Raw genomic sequence first — 13,423 nt, forward strand, 5'->3', positions numbered from 1 at the left:
TCAGGTAGTGGTAGGCCTCCTAATTGGTTCTGCTTTTTTGGTTCTCCTTTGTCTTTCGCCTGCCACAGCTGAGGTTAGTTATTAATTTTTCCATTTTTAATAGAATGTATTTGGGGTTTGAATTGGAAATGCATTATATGTACAGATTGTTTTATGTATTATCATTTTCATGCTTTATGTCTGCCTATCCATGAGCAATGGATATTCTTCATTTATAATAGGTCCTTTTTAGTTTCTGAAGTTATGGTCTGTAATATTCTCTTTATAGTTCATTTGTTCCTAACTATTTAATCTTTTGTATGGTCATTGTAAATAGTGTTGCTTTCTTAATGCTTTTTCGTAGTTCTCTTCTCTGGTATACAGGAGTCCAAATGATTTCTGGCTATTAACTGTGTATCCTGCTACTTTGTGAATGCCTTAATCATTTCCATCAGGATTTGTATGGAGACTTTGGGGTTTTCTATTTACAGGATCATATCATCTTCAAATAGAGAATTTCACTTTATCTTTAGCTATTTATGTTCTCTTAATTTCTTTGTGTGGTCTGACAGTTATAGCTAAAACTGCCAGCACAATGTTGAATGAAAGTCGTGATAGGGGACATCTTTGCCTGCTCACTGTTTTCACTGGAAATGTTTCTAGCTTTTCCCCTTTGAGCATGGTCTTGGTTTCTCTTACCCTTTAATGTGTTGAGGAATATACCTTCTGTTCCTATTTTGTTGAGCGTTTTAAACAGAAATGGGTGTTGAGTATTGTCAAATGCCTTTTCTGCATCTATTGATATGATCATGTGGTTTTAATTTCTTACCTCGTTTAGGTGATGGATTACATTGATTGTTTTTCAAATATTGAGTCATCCCTGCATACCAGAAATGAATCCTACTTTATCATGTTGAATTATTTTTGATATGTTGCTATCTTTTATTCCCAGAATTTTGTTGAGGATATTAGCATATGTGTTCATGAGGGGTATTGGTGTGTAATTTTCCATCTTTACGGGGTCAGTGTTATGCTGACTTCAGAGAATGCATTTGGGAGTTTGTAGCCTTTTTCTGTGTATCAGAAAAGCTGTGCAGTGTTGGTGCCAGATCTTGGGCGTATTTGGTAGACTGTCCCTGCAAAATCATCTGGTCCGGGAGTCTTTTCAGTTGGTGCCTTCTTACTGACCTTTTCTATTTCTTCTTTTGTTGAGTGTTTTAATATGTCTGCATTCATTTGAGTGGGTGATGTGTTTCTAGGTATCTGCCCATTTGTTCTAGATTGTTGAAAATGTTTTAGTACAGTTTTTCATAGTAGGATAATAGTATTATTTTTATTTAACTTCTCTGCTGTCATTTCTTATTCTGGGTATTTGCAGCTTTTTTCCCCTTTGTTAGCTTTGCCAGTGGTCTATTTTGTTAATGTTTTCAAGGGATCTGTTTCTTGTCTTGTTGATTTTTTTTACATTGTTGTGTTTTTTTCATTTATTTCTGCTTTGATCCTTTTGATCTCTTCATTTATTGGAGGGATTTTGTTGTTCTTCCAGCTCTGAGAGGTGTTGAGTTAGGGTTTTGATTTTAGTTTTCTCCTCTTTTTGTATGTGTGTGCTGATAGCTATAAATTTACCCTGATTACTGCTTTTCCTGTGTCTCAAAGGTTTTGATATGTTGTGTTATCATTCTCATTCCTTTCAAGGACATTTTAAATTTCTTCTTTATTTGCTTTATTACTCACTTGTTTTTGCATATTATATTGTTCAACTTCTCTATATTTTTCTTTGTATGTGTGTTCATCTTATTGTTGATTTCTATTTTTATGATTTTGTGGTTTCATTTTTTTTTATTTGTTGAGACACGATTTGAGTCTTAGTATGTGGTCCACTCTTGAGAACATTCCACGTGTGTTGGAAAACAACGTATACTGTTGTTTAGCTGGATGAAACATTATATGTTTATGAGGTTGTTTTGCTTGATTGTGTATAGAACATTTTGAATCTTGGTTGAATGTTTCTCTTGATGTTTTGTATTTCCACAAGAGTTTTGTTCTATTGTCCTGTTGTTATTGTTGATATATCTTGTGGCAGTTACATAATCTACTGTGAATTTTAGGAAGGGTGGAGTCTAGTCTGTCAATCAGGTTCTTTTAGTCCTGGTGAATTCGAGAAACAAATCTATGGACACACATATGTATACAAGAGAGAGGTTTATATATAAGAGGAATTGCTCATTGAGAAAACATCCCAACCCAGTCCAGTCCAAGGCCATAAGTCTGATATTAGCCCATATGTCTGATACCAATCTACAAAATCCTCTTCAGACTCATGAAGCCAAATGCAGGACGATCACAAGGCAGTGGGTAGAAGGTCTTTGGGTCCAGTGGTGTTGTAAGCATCTCAGTGCTGGCAGGGTTCTCTCTGTGGCTTCTCCGGCTTCTGAGTTCCGGTTGTGTCCATGTGGCTTGTCTTCTGCAATGTCTCCCAGGGAGTAGCAGAGAGAGAAAGAGAGGTGTCTTCTGCCTCCAAGGAGGAAGTACCAGATTCCCCAGAATTCTCAGAAGGCCATGCCCACACAGAAGTCTCAATCGTCAGATTGACAGCCTAGACTCCACCCCTACACTCCTAATCCTTAAAATGACAACAGATCAGGTGACTACCACATAGGTCATAGCCGGGGAAGCCTCTGTGTGGGCATGGCCTTCTCCTGAGAACTCTAGGAACTCCTGTCTTCCTCAACCTGCGAGATATTTCTGCTGATTAACCAACCAGAGCTCTGGAGCTGAAGATGCTACGTGGAGAGCCACACCTGCGCTGAGATGCTTTCACCACCACTGGATCCATAAGACTTTCTACTCACTGGCCCATTGTCTTTCTGCATTTGGTGTCATTGCATGTGTTGTATGAGTCTGAAGAGGAATTTATAGACGGGTATTGGACATATGGGCCAATATTGGACATATGGACTTGATCTGGACTGTCCTGGGATGGTTTCTTAATATACAATTAATCTTTATATAAAGCTCTTTCTTATACACATTTGAGTATCTATGAATTTGTTTCTCTAGTCTACCCCAACTAACCCATGTCTATTCTTTTTCCTTTTGGTGAGGATTTGACTGGCATATTTCAAGCATCTTTCATTGGATGCAGATGTATTAATTAGAGTTATGGGTTTCTGTGATACTGTTCCTTTTATCAATATAGTGACTGTCCATAACTCATATTACTTTGCTTGCCTTGAAGTCTACTCTTCTTGGAGATGTATACAGCTATTTCTGCTTTTCTTTGGCTACTGTTTTTCTTGGTATGCTTTTGTATAGCCTCTGATTTTTAATCTGTTCTTGTCCTTATAAGGTGTGTTTCTTGTAGGCAACATATCGATGGATTTTGTTTTCTTATCCATTCTGCTACTCTCTCACTTTACTTGTGCATTCATGCTATTAGCATTCAGTGAAAATATTCATATGTATGTATTGGTTACTACCATTTTGCTTTATATATGTGTGTGTTGTATGTTTGTATGTGTGTTTGGTTTTGTGTGTTGTGTTTCTTTGTTCTTCCTGTGTCTTTTACTTTCTGTGGGCGCTGTTCTGTGTGTGGTGGTGTTTTTGAGGGATTTGCCTTATATGTTGGCTTCATGTTTATGTGTTGTTGTTGGCAGTGGTGGATTTTTTGCAATGGTACTTCATTGAGTAATTTTTGTAGTGGTGGTTTTGTTTTTGTGAATTCTTTAAGTTTCTCCTTCTCTTGGATTGCTTTTATTTTTCCATTATATTTGATGGACAACTTTGCAGGATTCTAGGTGACAAGTTTTTTCCTCCAGTCCTCTGTATATGTCACTCCACTGTCTTCTTGCTGGCATGCTTTCTGCTGAGAAATCAGAGATTATTCTAATTACTGACTATTTGTATGTAATTGATATTTTTTCCTCTGGCCACTCTTAGAATTTTTCCTTGTATTTGATCTAAGACATCTTGACTACAATATGCCGGGGATTGGGGGGATGGGGGTCCATGCTGGGGTTCCCTTAGGGATCTTTTCTGGCTGGTGTTCTATCAGCTTCCTGAATAACTATATTTTCCTGATTGAGGAAAGTTTTCTTGCAGTTTTGGGACGATTCTCTGTGTGGATATCTTTGTTACTTCCTCTTCTTGAATCACTGTAGGATGCCAGCTGTTCCTCTTAATTTTGCCCCACATGTACTCATGATTTTCTAGGTCTCTTTGCATGTTGCGTTCTGTTTCTCTTTTAAGTTGGAATTTATATATTTGTTTTCTGGGTCACTACTTTTGGTGTCCATCTCTTCAATTCTGTGTCTCTGTTCCTTTACACAGTTGTTTAATTGTGCTACTCTAGAGTTTGATTTTTGCATTTCTGTTTAGAGTTTATCTTCTACAGCATGTAGTGAGGTTACTAGCTCTTCTATCATTTCACTGTTTTCTTCAGCCTCTTCCTTCAGCTGTTGCACAGTGCCACCATCATTCCTTTAAGGTTTTTCTTCTGCTAAATCCGTAGTGTGTTCAATTTCAGGTGTTACATTTAGGTCTGGTTGGTATTTGGATATTTTTTTCTGTTTCTTTTGTTTTTTGTGTGTACCGGGATCATCTGTTGTTTCCTTGAGATTTTGGAATCACTGTTGGGGAAGTTAGGAAGGTGGTGTTATATAAGAATGGCTACCGTATATACTCGTGTATAAGCTGAGTTTTTCAGCACATATTTAATGCAGTTTTGCGGTAAATTAGGTGCCTCCACTGATATTCAGGTCAGTTTATACTGGAGTACATATGGTAAATCTGGTAGGTGGTGCAGTAGAGGGGTTATGGACAGTTTGTATTACATACCTAGAGGAATTATTAGATTAGATATTATGGGAACATTCAGAGAGGGGGAGGAAGTGTTAGGAAGGGGAGAGCAAAAGGATCAGTAGGTAAGATAAAAAATGGAAGAGAGTGAATGGTTTTATTTTGTAGGTTAAACAAAGTGATTGTAGGCCCCAAAGTACATGCTTGCAGCACTGAAGCAATGTTTACTAATATTTGATAGAGAAACGGATCTTTTTTTCCATGCAGGGTTAGTGTCAGTTCTTGGTTTTTAAGAGAGTGGGAAGCGCAGTGCAGTATTGAAGAAAGACTTGGTGTACTGACTTGCTATAGACTTGGGCTCTGGGAAATCCCTGATTCCCTGGGGCTCTGCGTCCAGCCCAATCTGTAAACCTGTTTTTTGTAGAAACTCCTGCTTATAAAACCTGGTGGCTTATCCCTGCTTTGTTATGTTAAAACATTTTTAGAGAAGGAGGTGTATGGTGGCTGCAATTCAGGTGAGTTAAGATGCAAACAAAGAAAGCCCCATTGTAGCCAAGGGTTTCTTTTTTTTTTTTAAGGGTTTTCATTTTCAAGGTGTTTGGAATCTGGGGCCACACTGCAATGTTCCCAAGGGAAGGAGGAATAGATTGGCCCAGCAAGTCTGGGGATCACCGGGTCTCCATTCCCCACTACATTTGCTCTTGCTGCCCTGGGTACCCAGCTCCTGCTCAGCGTGGCTAGTTGTATTCCAGGGGTCTGCATTCTACCACAGAAAAATGACCCAGGGGCTTCCAATAGGCCTTCTGTTTATAGTTAAGGTGTGTCTACTCACATTTTATTACACTACACTGTCAGGCTCTTGTAGACCTGAGGAAAAGAGACAGGCGTGCCTGCTTGGAAGAGGAGTTAAGGTCAAAGAATTTTTTTTTTCAGGTGAGGAAAGTAATCAGATAACTGAAGTTCCTAATTAGGGCCAGAGCTAAAACTTAAGCCTATCTCATTTTGAAACCACTTGGTAAGTTATGCAAAGAAATTACTTGTTAAAATGCTTCTGGTGCATTTTATTTTCCAGCTGATCTAATAAATAGGCTACTAATCCCATACACACTGCTAATTTGTACCATAATAAATTCTATGAGTTTATTATCAGCATGGTTTAAGAAACTAAGGTCTACTTAAAAGAGCTTGAAAAATAAGTTAATTAAATACAATTAATGTGGAACATAGTGGAGAGTTATACAATTAGATTATATCTATATGTGTGTATTAAGTGTTCATAAATTAACAAAAATCAGAAATAAGGTTATTATGGTACAATAAGATGTTTACAATAAAGCTTATTAAATGATCTAAATGAATCGTCTTATGTGATCTGTGGTAGAACATATATTTCAGGTGTTTTAAATATTCAAAATTTATAAATTAGGAAGCCAAATTTCAAAGTTTTCAAATGAATTACCTAAGCCAATGCACTTAGCAAAATATGTTGCCATCACATCCACATTGCCTCTTTCAAAATCTAGTGACATCTACAGGAGCTGACACCTTGCACAGATTCATGGGAAATGACAATGTGCATTTTTCAACAACCCTGGTTGTTTAAATTATTGTAGCAGGTTGTAGCAATATGAATTACTCTTTTCACGTATTCTACTTAGCTGAAATTATATATTTGCTACTCATTACCACTTAAAAATAAGCTAGTTCTTCATTTGTGTTACCAACTGAAGGTCATTTTTAAAACTCTTATTCAATAATTTAAGGTATTGCAATATTATACTTAATTCTGAACTTCTTCCCAAATACTTAGGTAAATCCCCGATAATACAAACACATTTGACTGTCTTCATCTCCCACCAAACATTTATTGTATGTGATTTCTTAGTCAAGTTTAACTGTCAAAGTAAGTGAATCTTATTCCTAAATTAGACTGACAAAAAGTTAAAAACATAATTTTAAAATTTTCTCTCTCTGACTACCTTGGTTGATTTATTTTAGTCAAGGATTGTTCAAATTTGTTTTTGACGAACAAAATCTGTTATAAATAATAATTTTCTATATTTAAGAACATAAATCAAGATTGTTATTTATTTCTATGTCAACCTCGTGGATATAATTTTGAAGTATTATGATTGGACAGAAAGTCAACTTGTCACAGATTCCCAAATTTTATCCGAAAACACAATACTTGAGGCTCAGCGATAACCAATTTATTATAGTACAGCATATAACCTGAGATTCATGTTCACATTGCTCTTTATTACTCTCTTCCCCGCAAATCTCCTGAAACTGGTGCAGAAGAAGACCCAGGTAGGTGTTCTACATATCATCGATTTGTATAAAAGTGAAAGCCTCTATTAGGAAACTTTCATTTTTAAACCGTACTTTGCTCAGAAGGATAGCAATACCTTTACTTCCTGCTTCAGGAAGATAGATAGATAGATAGATAGATAGATAGATAGATAGATAGATAGATAGATAGAGATACAAAGGTAAATAAATAAATTTACTCTCTGTCCTGGAAGAAGACACCATCTCTTCCTTCCCATATTGTTTGCTATGAAAATACTTTGAACGATTCTGAAGATGGACAATATGTAATAATTCAATGGAGAATTTTAGAAGAGTTACTAGTTATATAATAACTTACTTGATATATATGTAATATATTTGTGTGTGTGTGTGTTTCTGGTTAGACTAGAGAAACAAATTCATATAGTCGTATGTGTATAAGAAAGAGTTCTTTATACATCTCAGCCCAGTCCAGATCAAGTCCTTAAATCCAATATTAATCCATATATCTGCTATCAATCCATAAATTCCTCTTCAGACTCATACAACACCTGTAATGATGCCAAATGCAGGGAAGATCACAGGCCAGTGGGTGGAAATTCTTGTGGATCCAGTGGCAGTGGAATCATCTCAGCCCTGGCAAAGGTTTCCATGTGGCTGTTTCAGCTCCTGGGCTCTAGCATAGCTCCATGTGTCTTCTTGACAGGTATGTCTCTCGGGGAGTGATCCTGTGTCTTGTCAGCTGCAATGTCTCCCAGGAAGTGAGCCTGTGTCCTGCCACCAACAAGCTATTTTTCATCTTAGCACATCCAAAATGAGGTCATCAAGCTGTGACCCGATTGACAAGCTTAACTCCACCTCTTCGTCATAAGTCTCAAATTGAAAACAAATTATATAACTACCACAATGTGTTTATTAATTATACATTAAGTATAAATAATATCTATACTTAATATGTCATTAGAAATAAATACATATTTAAGTGTGAAATCAAACATACAGAAAATGCAGTTCAGTTTTCTTATATGCTCAGTTCACACTAGAAATGTGAATCTACATTAACTAGGATATTTGTAGCAATGGGAAATATTAGATTTAAGATAACCCATAAGTTTTCATTTTTAACTGGTCAAATAATTTATAGCATTGCAACAAATTCTGAGTTCCACACCTAAACTGAAAAGTTTTTCTTTCCCTTTAGAACAAAATAAGAATAGGGACTATGTAACTACTATTTTTGTAAAATCATCAGGAACCATAATGAATTTGGAAAATATTCATTTATTTTAATGGCTTATAAATGAATTAAATGAATAAATATGATGATAAATAAATAAATAAAATTAATAGAAATTACATCTGATAAAACAAATCATACTATGTTTGGTCATTCAATATTTGACTTTGCAGCTTAGAAAATAAGCTTTTCATATTTAAATTAATAAAGGGAAATGTCAAAATTTGTTTATTTAACATTACTAACTGAAAAATCCTCAAAATTGCACTAGTATAGGATCTCATGGTAAGTGAAGAGGTAACCTTTATTTTCCACCAATTTTCCATCATTTTCCAAGGATTTCACTTTACTTGTATCAAAAATAAAAGTTCTTGTAAGCAGCAGTTAAGAAGTCAAATGACTTGGGATCATGATAGTTGAGGGTAGGAAGCATTTAAGAACTAGAGAAAGGTTGTATGTTTCATTGTTGCTACCCTGCACCCTGACTGGCTTGTCTCCTACCCATGACCCTTCTGTAATGGGGTGTCCAGTTGCCTACCAATGGGCTCTGGGTCCCCACTATACACTCCCCCTCATTTACAATGATATGATTTTTTTATTCTTTGATGCCTGATACCTGATCCCTTCAACCCCTGTGGTCACACGGGCAGCTGGTGTGCTTCTTCCATGTGGGCTTTGTTGCTTCTGAGCTAGATGACCACTTGTTTACCTTCAAGCCTTTAAGACCCCAGACGTTATATATTTTGATAGCCAGGCACCATCAGTTTTCTTCACCACATTTGCTTATGCACACATTGTTTTCAGCAATCTTACCAGAAAGGTGGTCACACAGTGGTATGGTTTTTGTTCTTTGATGCCTGCTACCTGAACCCTTTGACACTTCATGGTCACACAAACTTGTGTGCTTCTTCCATGTGGGCTCTGTTTTTTCTGAGCTAGATGGCCACGTGTTTACCTTCAAGCCTTACAAATCCTGCTAGACAGAGGATCCGGCACAGATAGGAACTGGAGACAGAGGGTATCCAGGACAGATGATCCGTTCAGGACCAGTGCTGAGACTGGTGATACTGGGAGGGCTGAGGGAAGGTAGAATGGAAAGGGGGAACAGATTACAAGGATCTACATATAATCTCCTCCCTGGGGAATGGGCAACAGGGAAGTGGGTGAAGGGAGACATTGTTAGACTGTGTAAGATATGACAAAATAATAATAATTTATTATTTATCAAGGGTTCATGAAGGAAGGGGTAGCAGGTGGGGAGGGGAAAAATAAGGAGTTGATACCAAGGGCTTAAGCAGAAAGCAAATGTTTGAGGATGAAGAGGGCAACAAATGTACAAATGTGCTTGACATACAATGGAGGCATGCATGGATTGTGATAAAAATTGTATGAGCCCCCAATAAAATGATTTTTTTTAATAGATAAAGTACTAAGGGCATCTGGAGAAGGAAAACAAAGAAAAATTCAAATAACATAGTTCACCAGCAAATCTACTTCAAAATTTCCCTTTTAAGTGTTCAAAAACACATAGGTTGTTTTGAAGGTAAAATAAATCATACACAAGCACTAGTATTTTCAGTTGCCTCATAGGTTTGCAAACATTGGGTAAAAAACAAAGCAGAGAGTCTTAAGTCTATTGTGTACTTCCAGAAAATTTTAATAATTACACAAGAAGACATACAGCTAGAATGTTCCTTAGAAGGCAAAAGGGGAAATTTTCATCTTAAGTAGATTGGATGTGTTATCAGAAGGCATCAATCTTTGAAGAACTGTATCATGTTTGGAAAGGAGAGGGCCAGAGCAAAAATGGAAGACTCTTAACAAGATGATTTACACAGGGGCTGCAATAAAGCGGTCAAACAGGCAACAGTTTTAAGAAGAGTGCAGGACTGGGCAGTGTTTTATTCTGTTGTAGATAGTTTCTCTATGAGAGAAAACCGATTGACATCATCTGAGAACAGTGACTATCCATCCCCTTAAGTACATTAGGATTTAGTTGTGTTACCTGGGTTATTCGAACATTTTATCTGAGTGGTCCGCTGAGGGAGAAGCCACCTCCTACTCTTCACAGTTTCATAGTATCTATCTGCCCCACAAAGCTCTCAAGGGTGGAGTAAATTAATATGCTTATGCTCTTAAGTATATATTCCTGATAACAAATTTCATATAAGGATATTTAAATTTTAACAATGTTACATTGGCCCGCTCACTGCGAGGTCAGCAGTTTGAAACCACCAGCTGCTTTGAGAAAGAAAGATGAGGCTTTCTACTTCTGTAAAGAGTTACAGTCTTAGAAGACCCCAAGGCAATTCTCCCCTGCCTTATAGGGTCACTATGAGTCAGAATTGACTGGATCACAGTGAGTTAAGAAATGAATACTTTTTTTCCTAGCAAATTAATAAAGTAGATACAAACCTTAATGTAACATATTGTTCCTTAATTCATCAGATATTGAACTTTTATTCAAGGCGTTCTATGGTAATAAACACAATGATGTTTTGTTTATAATTTACTGCATATAATCATTTAATAAATGGTAGCTACTCTACACTATTCAGGTTGACTGCATGAGTTAATGCATTTGAATGATTTGGTATTGTTTCTCAGAGTGTTTCTGCATTGTTGGTATGTACATTTACACTAATTCACAAAATGTAGGGGCATATAATCTAATTAAATATATATATATCTAAGAATACATATAATGTTGGTATTGAAACACACATTTGCATTACCTGTGAGAAAAATATTGAAATTTTTCCATGAGAAATCCATTTAGAATGAAAGATACATTGCACTTCATGGATGCGGTGTTACGGTCAAAGAAATCTGAATTTGGATATAGATACTGGAAACTTCATCCATAGGTATTTCTTATTTCAATTCTTTGTTTTGAAATTGGAAATTTTCATTGCTGAATATAATACCCTGGATTTTTTATTAAGGAAGTTACTTATAACAGATTTTCAAAAAATATTCAAGCATAGCTATATATAACTACCTAATAATTTCACTTTACTTACTGAATTTTCTTTAGCACTGTGCAGTTTTATTAGCCATTCAAGTACAGTAGCATCTGGTAAAATCGGGACAGAACTGGCATTTAAAAGCAAACAGATATTCAGCATCTAACAGTTTTGAGAAGCCACTACATACTCTTTCTCAGACATGTTTCCACGGGGCCAATATAGTACTAGCCATTCACCCAGTGCACTGAGTGCCCTGAAGTAGAAAAGATGCAACAAGAAAAACAGCTACGTTAGAAACACTCCAACGCTTTAGAAAAAAGAGTCAAACACTTTTTGTTTCTCCCCTTTAGCCCCTGAAACAACATCGCATGGTCTGGATCTACCTACTTAATCCTACATTGGCTTCTAGAGTCTTTGTCAGGAGGGAAACAGTAATAGTAGTAAAATGGCACTGGCCAGCACAGTCTTTGGATCTCTGGGAAGGGAGGGGGAGAAAGTCAGTCCTCAGGACAAGCTAGTCGGCTGCAGTCTCATCAGCGGGGTCTTTGCATTCCTCGTTCTTCCGCACTTCTTCCACCTGCTTGTCCTTTTCTCGCTAGCGCCCCAGCTTGGCCGCCATTTGTGCTTCTCGGTTCTCTTTGTCGGCTTCCATTTCGTGGCTCAGCTTTTCCTCGGCCATCTTGCTGAAGTTGTTGTTCTCCTCCATTGCTTTCGGCAGCACCTCCTTTTCGTGCTCCCGCCTCTCGGCCTGCTGCTTCAGGACCTCCGCTTCAGGGAACTTGCGTCTTTCTTCGGCAGCTTCTAATTTCTTCTGAATTTCCTCCAGGGAAAGGGCCTTCTTCTTTGGAGGAGAAAGAGGGAATTCTGGGACAGCCTCCTTTGAACGGGGGCTGAGTATCAGCTCCAAGGCCTGGCCAGAGGCCCGCTTCTCCAGTTCTTCGACCTGGGTATCAGAAGAAGCCATGGTGAACAGAAGACAAGAGACTGGCAGTGTACGCTGTGAAATTCAATGGGAAGGAGAGCCCGGCTCGGTCCGAGCCGCCTGGCCACACTCTACTTACTGAATTTTATACAAATATGAAATAATCAAATTTATATATTTTTCCTAAGCCAGTTTTTTATTTGGCCTACTTTCTTCCAAAATATGAGTTCCATTTTAAAATTCAACTAATTATAAAACAAGAATTCTCAGCCATTTTGAATTATTGGCTAAATGATATTCTAGATGTGATGGTTGAGGATTATGTCAACTTGATGTTTTGGGGTAAATGTAGGAGCAGAGCCCACTTGGGTTGGAGCCTGATGACTCATTCTTGTTGTCATAAGTATTTTTGTATGAGAGAGAGAGAGAGAAAGAGAGATCAGAATTAAGCCTCTTTGGCCCGTTGCCTTCTCCTGGAGTTGAATCTTGCATCTGGCTTGTCTACCTCATGTCACCCATCGCAAACATCACGTGATGATTCCAAAAGCCACCACAGGATTGCCAATGGTAGATTCTTTCAGTCAACTTTGGACATCTGCATCCACCCAGCTGTTTCTGTTCCATTATCCTGTTTCCTATTTGTAAGCTTCCAGCAGTCAGGAGAAGCCTGACTTGAACTGGAGTGAGCTTACCTATTCCATAATTCTGTAGCCATTTCTATGAACCTCAACAACATCATATATTTTTAGATAATATAACATTTATTTAAAAAAATATTATAATGCTATGTAGAGTCCACATATTGGAAAAATTTGAAAATGACAGGAGAAAAAGAACACTTGTTCTTCTTTTAAAAAAAGGAACAAACCTTTTCTCTGGATGTATCATTTAAAAATTGTTAATAAAATAGATTTTATTTATGCCAGGTGAAATATTATAAAATTATGTTACAATCACTAAAAATGAATTATATTGGGATGTTAGTAAAAGGAAATTAAGCTTATTTCCTTTTCATGGCTTTACATTTGTTGGCGAAGCAGGAGACATGGTCATCTTCCCAGAGTGCGAAGGAGATGGGAGGCTCAGGAAATGGAGGGAGTTATTACAGAACATGGTGCAAACATGAACGTAGTGTTATAAATTGAACTTTATACCAACTTGAATAGCCATTAGGGTTGTCTACCATTACCTTTAAATGTTATGAAGCCTTTCAGTCGTGTATTTTAC

The 13,423-nt window shown here is 37.1% G+C and overlaps 1 pseudogene; it reads right to left on the reverse strand.

Moving 5' to 3' along the window:
• Positions 1-11,869: 11,869 nt before the first annotated feature.
• On the reverse strand, positions 11,870-12,238 carry LOC142460887 (stathmin pseudogene; annotated as a pseudogene).
• Between the last annotated feature and the right edge of the window lie 1,185 nt (positions 12,239-13,423).

The sequence above is a fragment of the Tenrec ecaudatus genome, chromosome 11 (genome assembly GCF_050624435.1).
Source record: "Tenrec ecaudatus isolate mTenEca1 chromosome 11, mTenEca1.hap1, whole genome shotgun sequence".
Lineage (NCBI taxonomy): Eukaryota > Metazoa > Chordata > Mammalia > Afrosoricida > Tenrecidae > Tenrec > Tenrec ecaudatus.